This window comes from Marmota monax, unplaced genomic scaffold, assembly GCF_021218885.2.
Source record: "Marmota monax isolate L192 unplaced genomic scaffold, Marmota_monax_Labrador192_F-V1.1 WCK01_AAM20220418_F8-fsc00038, whole genome shotgun sequence".
NCBI classification, from domain to species: Eukaryota; Metazoa; Chordata; class Mammalia; order Rodentia; family Sciuridae; genus Marmota; species Marmota monax.
Window position 1 is genome coordinate 242,419 of NW_026692498.1, and position 20,378 is coordinate 262,796.

General features: G+C 46.7%; 1 long non-coding RNA gene across 2 annotated transcripts; it reads right to left on the reverse strand.

Moving 5' to 3' along the window:
* Positions 1–11,419: 11,419 nt before the first annotated feature.
* LOC131424181 (uncharacterized) lies at positions 11,420–19,596 on the reverse strand. 2 transcript variants are annotated; one of them, XR_009226811.1, is made up of 2 exons: positions 19,070–19,596; positions 11,420–12,354 (listed from the first exon to the last, which is right to left on the reverse strand). It is a non-coding gene; the product is annotated as an uncharacterized LOC131424181 (long non-coding RNA). The 2 variants fall into 2 exon arrangements; XR_009226812.1 differs by lacking the exon at positions 19,070–19,596 and adding an exon at positions 17,050–19,058.
* Positions 19,597–20,378: the final 782 nt, after the last annotated feature.

Genomic DNA, 20,378 nt, shown 5'->3' on the forward strand with positions numbered 1-20,378 from the left:
AGGAGCCATCACAGGATCCAGAGAAAAAGTTAACTCTGCTCTGTGTGATTATTTTGTGCAGCCCAGTTCACCTGAGTGACCCTGAGTGTTTAGTCATGAGAAACACGACAATCACCTCCAACAACATCTATAAGTAAACCCTACATAGTAGCTACCAGCGGAACACCACCCCTCCCTTGTCTGTGGGTCTCATTTTTCAGATGGAGGGACACAGGACCTACTCCTCGCCGGGCATCCCATTGCTACGCTGGAAAACCTCCCACCAAAGATTCCCAGCACAGGGGTCAGCTCCACGCACTGCCCCTAGCACTGTGCAAGGATCTAGCCAAGGCTCAACTCTGCATGGGGCTGGGGTATGGCTCAGCAGCACTGCATCTGCCTGGCTTGTGCGAGGCCCTTGGTTCCTCACCAGCACCATGAAGAAAAGTAAAATTCAATTTGCAGGTGATGCAGAACATCTTGCGGAGTTCACACATGAATGGTAGGCTAGTATGAGACCAGCAAAGTGTGGGACCCAGATAGACGCATGAGAGACCATCTCATTTCTGTACACTAGCACTGAACAGTCCATGTCACGTTAGAAAACAATTTCATTCCATCACCATTCAGAAGAATAAGATACTTAGGAAGAAATGTAACAAAGAAACCCAAGGTGTACAACTGTATTCCAAGAAATAGCAGAAGGCCTAAAAGACCAAAATGTCCTACGCTCCTCTCACAGTGATTCACACCTGGATGTTGGACTCAGCTGGTAACTCCCAGCCCCAGTGTCCTCCGCTCCTCATTTTGGTCTCCCTCCTCCTTTCTTTTTTTTTTTTTAACTGCAGAAATTGATGAACTGATTCTAAAAAGTATAATAGCATGGAAACGCAAAAGACTCTGAATAGCCAAACAGGTATGAAAAACTAGATCAGACTTGAAGGACTTACACTTCCTAATCTCAAAAGCTACTTCAGGCGTGGAGCAGGGGCACACACCTACAATCCCAGCAGCTCCAGATGCTGAAGCAGGAGGATCACAAATTCAAGGCCAGTAGCAGCAATTTAATGAGGCCCCAAGCAACTTAGCAAGACCTATTTCAAAATAAAAATGGTTTGGGGTGTGGCTCGGTGGTTAAGCACACCTGGGTTTAATTTCCAGTACAAAAAAAAAAAAAACTGCTTCAAAGCTATACTTCCCAAGACCACGAGGCACCCAGCAAAGGTGCAGGCCCAATGGAACACATTGGAAGGCCAGAAAAAAGCCTGCTGTCTGTGCCATACTGATTTGTGACCGGAATTCACAGGCCAATCCTGAAAACAGGACAGTCTTTGCAGAACATGGTGGTGTGCAGGTGCATACCCACAGGCTGGAGAGACTTGTACCCATCACAGATGGAAGTCACTCAAAATGCACCAAAGGCCTCAATGTGAGGCCAAAGTCCACATTTTTCATAGTAAAAGATAAGGGTGAAGTGTGACTGCTCTGGTGATGTGTCTGTCACTTCAGGCAATGATTCTTAAATAAGACACTAAAAGTACAAGCAGTGGAAGAGACACACATGGAGTGGACACATGGAAAGAGACCCAAGATGGCCAGACGGGCAAAGGATTGGAGCAGGCATTTCTCCAGAGCAAATGCACAAATGACAGCCCATGGAAGGAGGCTCTGCCCCGTAAGCCCTGGGGACATGCAATCCATGTCTAGCCAGGTAAGTGATTGACATTCTCTGACTAGGGCTAGTCCCCTTCTGTTGCTGTGGGAAAGTACCCAAGAAAAACAACTTAAAAGGAGAAAAGATTTGTTTTGGCTCATGGATTCAGAGGCTTTGCTGCAAGGTCACCTGACTCCTTTGTTTCTGGGCTGGTGTGAGACATGACATCATGGTGTGGGGGCTGAGGTAGAGCAGAGCTGCTCACTTGTAGCCACAGGAAGCAGAGGGAGAGAACCTGAGGCAGGACCAGGGATGGATACCCCACAAGGCACGCCCCATGACCTATGTCCTGCAACCAGGCCCCCCTCCCGACGTTCCCAGGGAACCCTCAGGGCCTGTGAACCCACTAGTGGATGAATCTGCCGAAGTGGTCAGAGCTCTCATGATCCATCGCCTCCCTCTCCTGGACAGTGCTGCACAGGGGACCAGGCCTTCACCACATGACCTGTAGGGGTCATTCCAGATCAGACCACAACAGGGACAGTGATGTATCTAGGTGTGCATCTCTTTGGGGTTTCCTGCCTGGAGTCAGTTGAGCTTCTGGGACTGGGGATCAATGTGGATGCTCCATCTGATTTTGGAAGTTCCCAGCCCCCATTTCTTTAACATTCAGTCTGTCCCTCTCTTCCTCACCTCCTCTTCAAACCCCCACTCTACATGCACTGGCCTGCCTGGTGGCCCCCGTGGTGGTCTCTGGGGACGGGTCCCTCCCCTTCGCCCTCTTGCTTCCTGCTCTTCAGGCACGCGTGTGCCCTGGCACCAGCTCGGGTGTGCTCTCGAGTCCTGTTGAGGCCAGCCTTCGTCTCAGCTGCTCAGCCTCAGCCTTTCTGGTTGTTTTCAATGCTCTCCGTATTTTTCTGTCGGATATCATCCTGTTCTGGTACCATCCTTTGGTGTGTCAGACATGTGCTCCTTTGTCTGTTGGAAGATATTTAAAAGAGATCCTTTGAAATCTTCATCTAGTAGGTGTGACGCCAGCAGTTCCTCAGCAGTTTCTGCAGAATGCAGTGGCCATCTGGGTGTGGCCATCCACACACGATTCTCTGAGTGTCTCGTGAACAGAGTTTGAAATAACATAATGCAGCAACTCTGGAAGTAGCCTTCCCAGGCAGGGTCCTGTGATGCCGTTTGCTCAGTCACTGTGCCTGCCTGCATGCGGTGACTTCCCACGCTGGCCTGGGAGTTCTCGTGCTTTGCCGTGTGCAGCCATTGTGGTTCCTGCTCTGTATTTCAGTGCTCGGCTGGAGGCACCAGACCACCCAGTTCTTGCCGTCAGGTTTTATACCTTAATTCTGCAGAACTTGATAGCCTTGCCCAAGTGGCACTTCCTGCTTCTGCCGGGATTCAGGGGAGAGATTGGTGATTATATATACCTAGTCGGAAATATTCTATGTTAACATATGTGCATACATTTATACAATTTTTATAAGTTGCGTAGAAAAGATGTCCTGAGTGGGCTTGGTGGCACATACCTGTCATCCCAGCCACTTGGGAGGCTGAGATAGGAGGATGGCAAGTTCCAAGCCGGCCTGGACAACTCAGTGAGACTCAGTCTCAAAATAATTTAAGAAAGGTCTGGGAGTGTTGCTTGGGCACAGGGCCCTTGCCTAGCATGCGCAAGGCCTGGGTTCCATTCCCTGCACTCCACACTCTCTCTAGATAGAGATAGAGATACCCTGAGAGAGACACTAAGCTAGTTTGTAAAAATTCCAAAACAGTGATTAGAAATGACTTTAAAAGTTCAAGTCTTTGGTAAGAAACCCCCCCCCCAGCCTCCCTCTGCACCTGCCCTGGGCCTGTGCTGGTGGTCCTGAGTGCCACTGGCAGCCTGGCCTGCACCTGGCCACCTATGCAGGGCCATGGACTCTGCCTTCCCTTCACTGTGCAGCCCATACGGCTGTCGATGATGGAGGCTCAGCAGCAACAGAGCTCAGCAGCAGAGCCCCTGGGTCCTAGGTGGGCCCCGGGGGTGGGGCTGCGGCCCAGGAGGGGTGCCTCAGTGGCCCTAGTCCAGGTGCATGCCCTGCCATGAAGCTCCTCCTCTGAGGAAGGAGCTCACAGGGGAACCACGTCCACAACAGGAGCATCTGCAGGAAGCTTGGGGTAAGTCCTCCTTCCTGGAGAAGCCAGCCCACGGTTCGGAGGTTCCCAGTGGACTAACCCAGGGCCTGGTACATGAGAGGGCCACAGAGAGTAGCCAAGACTGCTGCCCTGTCTCAGAGCTTCTCCCCCAGGGTGGCCCTGCCTTTGCTCCCTCCCAGAAAGCCCAGGAGCCCAGAGCCTCAGGCAGAGAAGCCATCATCTGAGTCCCTCAATGGTGCTGTCTCCATTCCCAGCAGAGGGACTCCTGTGGGCACACGAGGAGCGTCTGGATCCCCGTGGGAGGGTTATTGAAGACACCTGCAAAGGTCTCAGGAAGACCAGTCTCGGAACTGATGGAGGTCCTGGCACTTGACCACTGCTTCCTGTCCAGCTGACTTCACTGTCTCCTATTGGGTTATTTAAAGAGATGAACCATAGGTTTTCCCCACCTCCTTGTTCCCTTGCAGCTGGTGGGGGAAGTCCCCTGGTTTGAGTGCCTTTGGGCACATACTGGTCTACCTCTGTTGGTCGGGTTGGGCCCCTTCTCGGGAGGTCTCCCCACCTGTGGAGGGCTGTGAATCTTGACACTCCCACGTTACCTGCTTGGACCTTTCCACCCTGCTCTCCCCTCCAGCTGCCTTTCCCACAGCCCAAGTCATTTTACATTGAAAGCTAACAATTCTATTTTGGGAATGGACCATAGGGATTTTCTATTTCTCATACTAAAAATATTTGGAAAGAAAGGGGAGCAGATGGGGCTGGGGTTGTGGCTCAGTGGTAGAGCGCTTGCCTAGCATGTGTGAGACACTGGGTTCTATTCTCAGCACCACGTATAAAGAAGCAAATAAAATAAAGATCCATCTACAACTAATGAAAATATTAAAAAAGAAAGAAAGAAAGAAAGAAAGGGGAGCAGAGGAGACCGCTCCTTCTCCCCTCCCAGACTCGGGCAGACAGAACCCATGTGTGTGAACCAGGCGCAGCTATCAGTGACGGCCAGTGCTCGAGGATGTGGGCTGCTGGGCCGTCAGGTTTGTCTCAGGCCTGCATCGTCCTGAAGCCTCCACCTCGGACTCACGGGCCCAGGAGAGTTCAATGTGGGCTCCTCCGCCAGGCCCACCCTGGATCCTGAGAGTCAGGCTGTCCCTCCTCCAGCTCATGAACTCTTTCTGTCCTTTGCTGAGATAGTGGCCAAGAGGAGCCAAGCTGAGCTCGGCTCCTGCAGGGAGAGCGTCCCGAGAGGGACCTGGCCCCAATGCCGTGGCTCCAGCACACCTGGCCCATGGATTTGGATCAGTTGGTGTCAGGAAAAATAAAAAGGGAGACACAGAGACAAGGTGCAGAGGCAGGCAAGTGGCTCCTTGTCCAAGCAGCCACGTTTATTTATACCAATAGGTTACCTTAGGTCATTTGTACCATAACTACATTACTGCTTACAGTATCCGTAAAGTTGCTTATTTTGTAGTTGCATTTTACAGTTACAATAAAGGATGTTAGGAGCTTGGTGCAGCTCTCAAGAAAGTCCATTATATAAAGTTACTGTTATGTGGACAGATTTAGGTTCAGTGAAACATTGTGATTTTCTAACCAGAGAGTCCCCAAACTCCATTCCCAGGAGCCAAGTGCCTAAGATGAAGGTCGAGGCTGATAAGACTGTAACACAGACTTTCCTCTTGAAGGACATTGCTATAGCAGCCAGGCATCCTGTGTCTTTGCACAGGAGTTTCCCAGCAGCCAGGCATTCCATGCTTTGCACAGAAACTTCCTAGCCACCAAGCCTGCCACAATCATGAAGTTCATCAGACACCCCAATCTCAAACACAAAACAATTGGTAGAGCAATTTATGCACCCAATCACTGCTGAAGAGATAGAGGTGAGAGAGGAAAGGCCAGGTAGTCACTGCAGGTCAGAATAGGTAATGAGGATACCAGCTGTGAGCAGGAATGATGAGTCTGTCCAGGGGCTTCGAGGAAGGCTGCCCACAACTGCTTTTGAAGTTCAAGTACGCGGGTGTTCAGCCAGGGAGGGAGGAGGTGAAGAGATGGTGGAGAAGGGGAAACTGACTGATGTTTGAATTCTTTTAGATGAAAATTAGAGGACTGCTGACGATGATTTTGTACAGAAAAATAAAAAGCTTTGGTGCTTTTGCTCTCAGACATGGGGAAGGACTAAAGCCAATGATTAATGACAGCGGTTAAAAATGGCCCATTGTGCTTTTTCTAAGGGTATGAAAGTCCCTCCTCTCTGGGGAGTCCATCATCTATCACTTTCTTAAATGAATCTTGTTGCTATGCTCACACAGCTGGCTGTTTGCAGTTTCATTCTTCCACTCCGTGGAACAAAAACTCAGTACCAATCAACCATAAGACCAATATCAGAAGAATCAGTCAGCAATGGGCAGAACTTACTGGCTGGTTGTGCACAGACAGTCCCCATCAATGCTACCACCACCGTGCCAGGATGATGGTGGCCTTTCACAAAGCTTAGCCTGTGTGAGCCCACATGTGAGTGGAGGTGAATGAAAGTATCGAGATTCTCGTTAACCGAATAAAGAAGCCTAAATGGGGGTGCTGGCAGCCAGACTTGCTACAGTATATGGTGTAAAATGTGCAGGTGAAACAGGGAAAACCTGGACAGACCTGCAGCTCGGCTGCGTGGACCGCAGATCTCAGAGGTTGTGTTTCCAAGCAGTACACTCCACCAGCTGCGCAGACACCCCTTCTGGCTGGTGGGCCCCGGTGGCAACACTGCCCAAGTGGTTCCTCAGAAGCTTAAGGGCCACTTTTGTCTATCCCAAACCTGCTGAAACCACCGACCCCTCATGTGGGCACTGGTGGCCTTCTGACCTCAGATGGCCCAAACTCCACTCCTGGAGCAGCCACGTACACGCTCTGAATGTGTGTCCTGAGGGAGCCACAGAGTTTGATTCTGCAGATGCAGACCACAGTGACCCCTTTCCCTTACTGCCCACCACCCTTCCCCATGCCCTAGCCCACCCTGTCTTTATCCCACCCATGCCCCCAGGCCCCATCCTTGGGGAGGTGGATTTGAAGGCTGCTCTTCCTATTACTAGAGTATTAGATCAGAGGTTTGACTCTGGGGTCCCAACAAATCAGCTCCACTCAGTCACCCCAAAGTGGGAAAAGAACTTTAATCAGTGTGGCAATATTGGGAAGACCAGCGTATACAGCCTGCCCATGTTCATATGTTTCAGATCAAATAGACAGGGGCCAGAAGAATACGGCTGGGGGTCTTGGCCAAACTGGGGTCTGGCTGGTCAGGTAAGCCCAGGCAAGAAAGTCGTGCTGCTGGGGTAGATGTGCTCCTCCCAAGATGCTGCTGCCCCAGGCCTGTGTTCCTGGAGGCCACGGTGGCTGACTTGTACCAAGGAGACAGATGCAAACGGAGGCAGAGACGCCCCATTTCCTGCTCTGAGGCCTGAGTGAGCAGCCTCTTGGTCCTCGTCACATGCTGTCTGCAGGTGCTAGCTATTGGACATGCTTTCCCTTTCCCAAAACCTGTCCCTTCCGTAGTAGGCGCACCCTGCATGGCAGGCAGAACCAGCGTGGCTTGGTAACATCTTCCAACAAAAAAAAATCACAAAAGCCCTACAAAGAAATACGGAGGTAGGACCAGACCCTGGGGAGAGTGAGTGGTGAACTGCTGCAGGAACAGCTGGTGCTGGCTTTAGCAGAAAAAGACTGCAAAACAGCCATGACAGACCCTCCACAGAACTGAAGAAAGCTAGCTAGCTTGTAAAAAGCAAAGGAAAGCCAGATAGTGTCATGTGCAAAGCAGATCGATAAAAGGACAGCGACTGTAACGTGACCGAGTGGGAATTCTGGAGCTGGAAAGCGCAGTAACTGGAATCTGGAACTGGATGCAGACTCCAGGTGTCCCTCCAGCACATGAGCGTGTAGAAGCCACCCACCTCCACTGCTACCAGAAAAAGTTGAAGAAACCAAATCCAACGACTCCCGGATCTGTCAGAAAACTAAAGCTGCATTGCAACTGCCACGTCCCATTCTGGGGAGACAGCGCTGAGCGGTCGCTGCACTTAAGGAGAAGCCACTGCGGGAGCCAGGAGCCCGAGAGCTCTCAGCATCCGGGGCAGCAGCTGTCCTGCACCAACAGCTGCCCTCTGAGCAGCCTTGTGCTCCGCTCCATGCTGCCCTCCTTCCCACTGAGGAGGAAAGGAGAAACTGAGAAGCACTAGCAAGGCCGCAGCCTGGAGCTGGCTCAGGGTGAGGAACTGATGGGGCTCCATTCTTAAAAATAAACAACAGCAGCTTCTCCCTCAAGGCCTGTCCAAGGAAGGGGGCGTGACCTTGTCCTGGGAAAGACCCACAGAGCACTCCTAGGCACATACCCCCCTGCTGAGTTGTTTGACTGTAAATAACAGGAGAGGTCTGCGGCCAGGTGTCCCTGACTCAGTCAGCCTAGGTGGGGACCCATAGCAACCCCCTAGCAACCTCCAATCAGCATGAGACAGGGAAATACCCAGGATGCCAGATGACCCCCCAGTAGTTTATGGTGGTTGATAACGTGTTGGGAAACCATGTAGTTCAGCACGTACGCCCCTCGTGGCCTAAACCAGTCAGTTCAAAGGAATCCCGCTCTCATCCCTACCCAACTTGTTCCCGCCAGTGAATGTGCTAATCAATGTTAAGAGTTGTTGTTTGACTTTCCCGCGGTATGGAATGATTTGCTGTGTGATGTTGTGATGCATAGAGTATCCCCCCAAAACCTATAAAATCTCACTGAACAAAGGACCAGGATTCACTCCCTGGCACTGCTGCATCGGGAATAGTTGTGAGTCCAGGCTCGAGCTTGCAGTAAAGACTCTTGTGTGATTGCATCGGATTCGGCTCCTGGAGGTCTACTGGGGTCCCACGAATCTGGCATCACAGGTGCTGGGATGCAGCCCTCACAGTTCTTCTCAGCCTCCTCTCAGAAGGAATCTAAGAGAACTTAATACTAGTGGGAGACAAAAACAAGGGCACTCAGGAAACTAGCCTCTGACGCCTACGGCTACAACAGGCAACAGCCTAGCCACTGGCCAGATACACCCCACTCCAAGGGACTGTCAGCCTGTCCCTTCTCTCCAATGTGGCATGTCTTCCCTCCAAGACAAACCCACCAGGAATGCAGAAAGACAAGAGAACAAAGTCCACCAGAGACAGCAAGCAGCAGACCGGAGGCGGCAGATACTGGACTACCGGAACACAAAACAACTCTGAATCTATGAATCGTACGCTCAGCTTTTCTTTCTTTCTTTTTTAAATTTGTTCTAATTAGTTATACATGACAGTAGAATTCATTTTGACACATTATACATAAATGGAGTGTAACTTCTCATTCATCTGGTTGTACATGATGTAGAGTTACTCAGCATGTAGTCATATATGCATATAGGGTAAGAATGTTCGATTCATTCTACTGTCATTCCTACCCCCATGATCCCTGTTGTAGGGACAGACGAGGCCAGGCACCGAAGACAGCAGGAAACATTTTATTTGGCTGCAGCCAGGCTCAGAGGGCACAGCTTTTGCTCTAATCAATCAATCCCCTGAACCCCGAGTTCAGGGAGTTTCAGAGTTTTATACCCAGCATGTAAGGGGAGGGGCTCAGAAGTTCAGAGTCTGCAGAAGTTCACATAAAAGCAGCTTTTTCTTTCACTGTTCTGAGCATGTTAACCCTTCAAGGACCACACCTGAGAAGGGGAGAGCTTCTTCTCCCCTTCTTTTCTCCCCCTACCAGCTGTTACCATGGAGCCCAATTGTAACTTATCTTAAAAATGTAGGCATCTCTGTGAAGCCCCAGCTCAAAGCCAGAGGCCTTGTTTGCACATTTCTACAAACTACTATACTGGATATGTTTGTGAAAACTAGTAAGGGGGTGTCCAGCACCTGGAGTGCTGGTATCTTCCCAGCCAGTGGCCAAGTAAACAGGGCAACATGAAAATAGAAAGTTTATCTACATTGAACTCTTTTGCAGAGACTCTTTTGCTGACCTAAAATCAGTCTGGGTGAAGATTTCTGGAGAGGCCGACTTATGATTTTTCAGTGAAGAAAGGGGGTGCCACTTCACCTCCCCTCCCTTCACTCCTCTCTGTTTAGTTCAAAATACCTCTATTCCTTCCCCACCACCACCTTATTGTGAATTAGCATTCACATATCAGAGAAAACATTCAGCCTTTGATTCTTTGGGATTGGCTTATTTTGCTTAGTATAATATTCTCCAGTTCCATTCATTTTCATGCAAATGCCATAATTTCATTCTTTTTTAAGGCTGAGTAATATTCCATTGTATATATGTACCACAGTTTCTTTAGCCATTCATCTACTGAAGGGCACCTTAGTTGTTTCCATAGTCTAGCTATTGTGAATTGAGCTGCTATAAACATTGATGTAGCTGCATCACTGTAGTATGCTGATTTTAAGTTCTTTTGTTATAGACCTAGGAGTGGAATAACTGGATCAAATGGTGGTTCCATTCCAAGTTTTCTTAGGAGTCTCCATGCTGCTTTCCATAGTGGTCGCACCAATTTTCAGTCCCACCAGCAATGTGTGAGTGCACCTTTCCCCCACATCCTTGTCAACACTTGTTGTTACTTGTATTCTTGATGATTGCCATTCTGACTAGAGTGAGACGAAATCTCAGTGTAGCTTTGATTCGCATTCTCGAATTGGCTCAGCATTTCTTTATGAAAATAACAGCACTTGTGTTCCGACAAAAGAGGACTTAAAGTCTGCTGAGAGCCATAGCCAAGTAGGAATGACGCATGGCATTTTTGGTTGAAGGTGACCCCAACAAGCCCTTGAGACGATAATGATTATGTTAAGATCTGCATTCAACTGGAGATTAGACCCTGCTGTCTGCCTGGGCCTGCTACTTTGGAGCTCTGGTGGGACTCCCGGAGAGTTCCCATTGGTTGGGGAAGTGCGGTAGGAGGGAATTCCGGAGGAGGGATTTCCTGTTCGAAGTTCATCAGTGAGCTGGGGCCCACCTTCTGCACTCTTGGCCAACCAGGTGTTCAACTCCTCCTTCATGCAGGGAGGTAGAGTTTTTGAGTTTGGAGTTTCAGCTCCCTGCTTTCCTATGACGCTATGATCCTGGCAACTGAATCACGGGTCTTTTCCCTTGGTCACCTGAGATGGCCAAAGAGCAGCTTTTGTTTTCTGTCCTCTGGAGCTGCGACACACATCCATGATAACCCACTTTTGACCTTAGCTGGTCCTCTCCAGAACTGTCACGGTGGCCATTCTATTTAGGGGGGCTTCGTCTACAAGTCAGTTCCATGTTAATATGGGCACTAGGGTCATCAGCTGGGCAGAAGTTACCTTAGTGCTCCTGCACTACTAAAGAACTCTTCCTTCCCAGACAGATGGAGACACTTACAGCCATAATTCCAAGCTTCACACCAGCCTCAGTAGACCCTGTCGAGAGCTGGTCCCCTTAGATCCTTTTCTCTTGACATGTCTTCCCATTAGCGCCTTCAATTCTGTTTATTTTCTACAAATTAACCACCACCCTTTGCTTTATCATCTGCTTTGGAAGTAGTTTAAAGCAGACCCTACAGTAACTTAAAGTGTAAGGGTCCCGCAAAACATCGGAGAAAGAGACCACCAAGTGACCACTCATGCAATTCGCAGAAGGGGATTTATTGAACCAGCATGCTGGGGCTCCGTGCCCACTCAAGAAGGGAGAGCAGCCCAGAGCCCCGAGCACGGGCTGAGCACTGCTTAAGTACACTTTTTGGGGAGGGCAGAGGGCTTTGTATACATCAGAACAAATCATCATGAGGCGCGGGAAAATTGAACAACAACTCCTAAACCTGATTGGTTCATTCATTGGCGGGAACAGGTCAGGCTGGAGTGATAGGTCATTCCTAAGGAGGGGGTTACATTTAAACTGATTGGTCCAGGCCCTGCAATGCCTACGTGCGACCACACAGAGCCCTTATTAAACAACCAATAGTCAGGGGAAATATTTACTGGGCAGTTCCAAGCGTTGTCTTAACAGCTACAGAAATTTCAGGTTTTGCAGGTAGCATAGAAACCTAACAATACCTAATCCTTTACATTTTAACTCAGACCTTGCAGCTTAGAAACTTTACAACACCCAGTCTTTTACCCTTTAACTTTTACGCTTTAACTTCAATTTCTTTTACCCTTACATTCCCCACTCCTTTTTCTGACTACTTTTAATCTTAAAAGTAATGCATCACAATTATTGAAGGGTTTCACATTTCATGAGTTGTTTTGCGTTCCCTGGAATCATTTTCAGCACGGCCTCCATTTTAGATTTCACTCGGTATTAGACCCCAATTTATCTAACTACACTGACTACCTAACTTAAAATCTGGCTTCATTTCCCCCTCTAATTTGGGAACTCCTTACTGCTGTAAGGAAGTGGGGGCGAAGAGAATCTTTCTGGCTTCTTCAGGCTGAAAAGGGACGGTATGGGGCAAGCAGTTTGGAGTCCCCCTTTAAAAATATTGGGTCTATCGAGTGGTCCATGATAAAAGTCCAATTGAGAAGTATTAGGCTGGAGGGCCATTCGAGTGATAGGTGGTCTATAAGAGAAACAAGAATTCATTAATTTACTGGAACCATATTGATGCAGCAATAAATGTCACAGCACAGGAATATGCCAATGAGTATGATGGCCAAGACAGAGACTAACAATGTTTTCCACCAGGAAGTACCAAGAACCAGAAGCTAAGATATTGTTTCCACGACAAAGTTGCTGAGGACATGGCTTCTATCTAAGCATGTAAATCTTTAAGGATATTTGTCACCTTGCCAGAAATGTCAGGGATGTAAACACAACAACTAACATTTAGGTTTACAGATGTCCTTTTTACTAGTATGACCTATGTCTAATAGAGAAACCTTTAATTTTGCTACTTAGGGCTGGATAACCATACTAGCAAACACCAAGCCTACCTGTGTAGGTTAGGAATATCTGTGGGCCTTAAACTAAAAACTACTCTGGCAGTTCCTTTTAATAGTTATCAGGCATTCCTATCTGAGAATCTCTTTTGTAGCCTATAGTTTACTTATTTTTGGAAGTTACATTTAACTATTATTATCATTTAAAATGTCCAGGAACAGCTGTGCTTTGGCTTTAACTATCTTTGCTAAGTGTTTAAGATGAAGCAAGTCAAACTGACTTTTGTTCTTATCTATTGTCAACAGTCAGCTGAGTTTCCCTGGGAGTCCTCGGGGAACTTCATAGCAGCTTCTCAGTTCTGCTAGTGCCATTTACCTTAGGATGGGTCCAGGCCTTGCTTGACCATGTGGCTTCCCTCGGAAGCATCAGGGATGTCTCCCCTTTTTAATGACCCTCCTCTTTACAGCAAATGCACCGATTGGCTTTCTGTCCTCCACTGGTCTCATTAATCTCCCTGCTCAGGAGGTTATGTGGCCTAGAGTTGCTGAGCCCTTTGGAGAAGTCCCCTATTCCCTGATTCAGACTGACTCAGAGGGCAAGAGCCGAATATTGGTTTTCTTGGCCCTTTTAATTTAACTAATTTTAAAAACTTGATCTTAAACATCCAGCAAATAAGTTAACAGCCTTATATTAAGAGCACTGGGCTTTAATGTCTATCTCTCTATCCTGTAGGTGATAACTCCTTATCTTATGTTGACCCAGGTTGTGTTCTTAAAGCAATACCTCTTTAAAACATTAACAGGCAATCCTTAAACCATCTATAAGCAAACTACAAAACAAAACTAACTAGGGTAAAAACATATTTAGCTTACATAATGGCTACCTTGAATTCTGGCAGGGTTATACATCATAATTCCCTATTTGAGATCCTAGTAATCTTGGCAAAAACCTACTTTTGGACACAACTTTAACTGTACTGAAATCTGGCTTACTTCTTTCATAGCCACTTTCACATGTAGTGAGATGGGACAGAGCCTTATCTCAAGTAAGGCAGGGCTCTTTATAAATCTCAAGTACTATAGTTCTGAAGCTGATCATTTTACAAAGTTTACATAAATTGTTGTTCAAGTTTACATGAATATTAGCTAACACAACATAATATCACACCTAAAACATGAATTAAAGGCTGAAAGCTTTTAACCTTTTGTAGAAAAGTAGCAAAGTACTTTTGTGTTTTACAATAAAACCTTTACACAGATTAGGCTCTCATTAACTTAAAAATACATTTAAATTGTATCTCAGTGTAAAAAGTAACATGGAACTATACATCTTATTGATAACAAGTCCAATCGTAGAACACAAATGATATAAACAAATCTCCAACATGTTTTTTTCTTTTAAGCCTAAAATTACTATACAACTTTAGAACACCAGCTTGATACAATGTTCTTTTGAAGCTTCTACCTTACAGACTTGTATACCTGGAAGATATGAACACATTAATAGCACCATAATTACATTGATGTTTTTATATTAACCGAGGTTAGCTTTTAAAGTAACAACATTACAATATTGAAAAATAACAGCTGTTGTTTAACCATAGTTGTATAATCTTTAATTTTCTTTAAGATTACTTGCTCAAACTTACACATATAACCAACTTACACAGACCTTCTTTATCACTTACTTAAATCTTCTTAATTACTTAATCACATAGACTCTCTTATCCAGAAACACATTTTCCCTCTATTAAATCTATACCTAAAACTTTCTAGTTTTTCTTTTCCATCTGTTAACCTCCTTCTGTTCACACTTTAAGACAATATCTGTAAATTTCTGAATTTAAGCAGATTATTTTATAGACATCAACATTTTATCTGTTTACCCAATTTAAATTGAACCATTTGAATCACGTGAATCAAAGATATTTGGATCCATTTTTAAATTTTTTTATGAGTGCTCCTCATCTGTCAATTGTCATATCACTGCAGGATATATGGACATACACACATACAGACATACTGACATACAACACATAACACAAGTGTAACACCCTTGTAGCTTTTTCAGGTGAAATCTCCATTGCAATGTTTAAAAACTCCACAGTTGATCAGAAAAACATTAACCTAGGTCTGTAGGACCAAAATCATGAGCTCAAAAAAAATACAGAATCTAAGAAAAAGCAAGAGTCCTAAAAAAAAAGATGACTGGCCAGTAATTAATAAATACCATATAATTTACTTTTTGGTTGGGGTCTAGTTTGAGTTCAGGTAAAAAGACACTTTAACTCTTTTTTTTTTCCCTTGGGCCTGAAATCTGTCTCCTGCTGAGTGCCCCCAAGCTTCTTCTATTTGCATATCAGCTTAAGTCCTGGCTGAGGTCTGGAAGGAACTGAGAAAACTGGAATTCTGAGCAGAAACCTCATGCCTAAGGCATTTTAACTATAAATCATAATTTTCAGGTTTAAGATGCAATTCTCAAAATTTTATATCTTTGTATCTCTTTACATTAGAAACACTTGCCCACACAAAACTGAAAATAGGATCTTTTTCTGATAACATAAAGGCCACCATCAGAGGAAATTTCCTCAGGATCATTAAGCTGCTTCCTTTGTTCTGAAGTTCTTAAAGTAGTATTAAGTTTTATCATGTATATCCAAAATTAAGCCTTAAAAATTTCCAAGACTGTTGCTAATTAATGTCATTTCAATAAGCCAGACCAACGTTTTAATTTAGCACCCTTTTTTTTTTCCTGAATCTTACACACTGAGGGAACAGATATCATATCATAATTTATTATCTTCGCCCAAGTTAATGCACTGGAATACCTAGTGAAATTTTCTCAGGCTACCCAGTTCAAAATTGAAACTTTCTAATTTTTTTTACCCTAAGTATTTAAGTTTTTTAGCATGAACTATCTGAAATCAAACTAAACAATTGCTTAAACCCAACTTTTAACTGCAAGATAGTGCAATGCTTTAGAAACCCATTCAGATACCAGATTGTTACAATAAAAAAATTTATCTTTTAGATACACATTTAGCCAAGATCATCCCCAAGAAACAATCTATAACATCAACACATTACTGCATTTATTGTCTCATTAGTTAAGCAAACAGAGGTGGGGTAATCCCTAAAGTGCAGGTAAGGAAGGAGGAGACTCCCCAAAGCAAAATGGCTTTGGCAGCTGCTGGGAGCCCCTTAGTTCCACCTTTTACTTATAGGATTAGTTCCTCTGGCTTGGTCTGACCCCAGGCACTAGGCATTTCTCACATCTCCTAACTTTTCAGTAGTCAGCTTCCCAAAAAGTTCATCTTCTGCTTGCAGTTGTTTCGAGTTTGAGAAAAGTTTAAGCGAGATATCAAAGTTTTTAGACCCCAGGCATTTCCCTCTGCAGTGGGCGTGCTCAAGCCAACTACGGGAAGAAAAGAAAACACTGCTTCCCTAATCTCGCTCAACAAAGGGGGGTAAAGTTTATCAAAGTTCTTTAAAACACAGCTAAGAGAGGTGTAAAAGGTGAGAACAGAAAAGCTGGCAGTTCTATTGACTTTTGGTCCCTCACAGGAGAAGCATTAGGTTAAAATTTAGCTAAAGTTACTTCCACACATCTAAGGCAGTTTGGAATTTGGGACTCTGCATCGGTCCAAAGTAAAACAATGCCATCACACTTAACAGAGACACAGACAAAAAGACACACAAAGATCATCATGCAGCTCCCGTTCGTTCACAACCCCAAGATCTACAATCTTGTGACTCAAGGAGAATGGAGGGAAAAGGGGGAGGAACAGAAGGATTGAGTGATAGGATCTTGGGGGAAGGGGTCGGAGTGGAGGCAGGGACCAAGAAAGGCTTCAGGGACAGAGGCATGGAATGGCTTTGTCCCATACTGGGAGTTACTCAGGCAGAGACAGGGACAATACAAACGTGACACAGAGACAAGGACAAACAGTAAATGGTTAACACAAGTTTAGAGGCAAAGATTAAAGACAGACTGTGAATCCAATCTGAGAGAAAGAATTGCCGGCGAAACCAAACGGGTTGGCAGCACAGTACAAACGAGGGCACTCTTGTCCCTCTACCAACTGGGGGCACTTTCGCCCCCCCCCCGAATCCTCTAAGGCGTCCCTTAAGAGGAGTGGCCTGTGGATTAGGACACGTCTGTCACCACTGCCAGGGAGAATTTACACTCTCCACTGACGGCCACGCTGCCAACCCAACCAAACCAATCCAAGCCAAAGACCAAACCTGAACCAAAAAGCTCTGAGAACTTACGCTCTCCACCGAGCCAAAAACCAAAAAGCTCTAAGCGATCGCAAAGGAAAAACAAGAAGGAGAAGAAGAAGAGGAAGAAGAAGAGGAAGAGGCACCTTACTTACCCCCTAAAGGAGTCCGTTGGGGGTTTCCTTGTCCAGCAATGCGCTTTTCCCGGCCAACGCACCAAATGTAAGGGTCCAGCGAAACGTCGGAGAAAGAGACCACCAAGTGACCACTCATGCAATTCGCAGAAGGGGATTTATTGAACCAGCATGCTGGGGCTCCGTGCCCACTCAAGAAGGGAAAGCAGCCCAGAGCCCCGAGCAGGGGCTGAGCACTGCTTAAGTACACTTTTTGGGGAGGGCGGAGGGCTTTGTATACATCAGAACAAATCATCATGAGGCGCGGGAAAATTGAACAACAACTCCTAAACCTGATTGGTTCATTCATTGGCGGGAACAGGTCAGGCTGGAGTGATAGGTCATTCCTAAGGAGGGGGTTACATTTAAACTGATTGGTCCAGGCCCTGCAATGCCTACGTGCGACCACACAGAGCCCTTATTAAACAATCCAATAGTCAGGGGAAATATTTACTGGGCAGTTCCAAGCGTTGTCTTAACAGCTACAGAAATTTCAGGTTTTGCAGGTAGCATAGAAACCTAACAATACCTAATCCTTTACATTTTAACTCAGACCTTGCAGCTTAGAAACTTTACAACACCCAGTCTTTTACCCTTTAACTTTTACGCTTTAACTTCAATTTCTTTTACCCTTACAAAAGAACACTTGTGACTTTGCCAAGCATTTCACTGCTCCTTGCTAGCTACTACCTAACAATAGATTAGAGAAGGAGGCCACTGCTGACCCCCCAGAGATGAGAGGATTGTAGAGGAACACTGGGATTCTCAGTGGTCAACACTTGTCCAGCAGGTGCGAGGCCATGGGCTCCATCCCCAGTGCCACAGAAGGAAAAAGAACATTGCCAACAATCGTTCACTGACAAATAGAAAATGTAGACAAAATGGACCAATTCCAAGAAAGGCACAAAGTGAAACTGACTCAAGGAGAGGCACAATCTGAACAGACTACACAGAAGGGAGAGATCACACTAGTAATGGAAAACCCGGGCCAGGGGGCCTCACCAAGTCCCACGGGCTGTTTGAAAGCAGTATGAACTCACCACAGACCTTCCCAAGGAGCAGAGGCGGGGGCACCTACCAGCCCACATTCTGAGGCCATGATCCCATTGCGCCTGCACCAGGTAAAACACCTCATGGAAAGAAGACTGCTGATGAAGTCCAGTGCAGAAATCACATCAAAACAGACCCCACAGAAGCCACCGACAGAGAAAACCACACACCGTGATCCAGGATTTATCCCAGGCGTACAAGTTTGGTTCAACATCCAAATTAGTATAATAAATTATATCAACAGAATAAAGAGGAAAAGTCACAAGACTATCTTGCTAGACACACAAAAATAATTTGATGAAATCCCCTAGCTTTTCATGATAAAAATGTTCAACCCACTAGGAACAGCAGGGGACTTCTAGGTGGTCAAGGGAACCTATAAAAACCCACAGCAGATCTCGAGCTAAACGGGGAGAAGATGCTCCTTGCTCCCCAAGAAACAGACCCCATGGCTGCCATTCAGCACCAGCCTGTGAGGCCTCGCCAGAGCACTGAGGGAAGAAAGACACCTGGACTACATACAAAGAAGGAGACTGTCTCCTTGTGTAGGTGACATGGTCACTTGCATGGAGAATCACGAGGAATCCACTCAAAATAATATTGCATCGCATCCCTTTCCCTGCAGGAGAGAGCGTGGGCCACAGAGTCTGCGGGTCAGGAGCAGCCAGCTGACTGGCAACCAACCCCCGAAAAGCAGACCTGTGGTGGAGGTGCAGGAGATGGAATGTAAAGAGAATCTCCTTTCTCCCGAGGGGGAATGGCTCCGCTTTGCTATGACTCAGATGTGGAGAATCATGACCACCCATGACCAGTCCTTGGGGCCTGCAGGAGTGGTGGAGAAGCACAGCCTTGGTATCCAACTTGCTGCCCCGTCCCCACCCAGCCCCAGAAGAGGACTGAGGAATCTGAGATGAAGCACGTGGATATCACCAAAGGGCACCATGCAAAATACCTGTGAGGAGCTGCCTTCCAAGGCAAGCACAAAGTGACAGAGCCGGGCAGACCTCAGCCATCCAGCATGGCCTTTGTTCAGCAGCCAGTCAGGCCTCAGAGGGGCACTCTTTCTGGTTAGAAAATGGCCCCTGGTGACAGGAAGGGTGTGGGTTTCTGTAGTTTACATTGGGAGATGACTTCGTAGTGAAGCCTTTAACAGGATGTGGGCAACAAGCTGCAGATATCTGGAGCTTGTTTTCGGTGGGCACAGTTTTATTAAGCAGGGTTTTCACAGTGCAGGGATGGAGGATTCAGAGTTCAGGGTCCAGTGGTCATCTTGTCCTCCAGGGGTCAGAGTACTGTCTTGGGGAACAAGATCGATGTGTAGTTTCATGTCACTGGGAGAGAATTTATTTGGGAAGGGATCCGTCTTCCCAGGGGCTGCTATTTTGGGATTGATGATTGTCTCATTTCCAGGGTTTGTTTTGTCACTGGAAATGATTTATTCAAAGGATCGAAATTTTGGCGTCTCTCTCCTTCCCTCCTCCCAGGTCACACACCATCTTTGGTTGATGGGGGGCGGGGGGGGGGGCGGTATTCTTTCCACATTCTTCACCAAGAAGCTATTGTCTGCAAAAATAACCCTGGCTGGCTCACGGGGGTGGGTGAACCGTGGCCTGGGGCCCTCTGCTCAAGGGATCAGGGAAGCAAGACCTTCCTGATCCTGGGCCTGGAAGGGTACTTCATCAGGTGGGTACACCAGATGGGGGTGGAGATCTGCAGGGTGACACTCAGGGTAAAGGCAAATCTGATGATTTTTAATTCATTAGAAGCCAGAGTCGATCTTTTCTGTTTCAGTCTTTTTTTTCCCCCTGCAGTGCTGGTGATAGAACCCAGGGTCTCAATATACCAGACAGGCACTGACCGTGGAGAGACCCCAGCCTTAGCCTGTCCCTGTACATGCAGTTATTGCCACTGTGACAGTGGTTCACCTTTTGAATATAGCCCTCCTTGCTCCAAGGCTTACTTTTAAAAAGACATGTTTTTTCTCTTCTCCCCTCTCCCCTCCCTAACAAGATTAGGGAGACAGTGTTATCTTTTCTTCCCTGTAATTAATTATCCTTGAACACACCCACCACAGGAAGGAGATGTCTGCCAGAGGATCTAAGTGAATATTTCCCAAATTAACAAGTGAACCCTAACACATTATCAGGATGCCCTGGGACCCCCTACCAGGGCACACCTGGAATGCAACCCTTGAAGAGCATCTTTAAAAGCCCCCTATTTTCTCTTCACGGGGAGAAATCACTGCCTCTGGAACAGGAGTC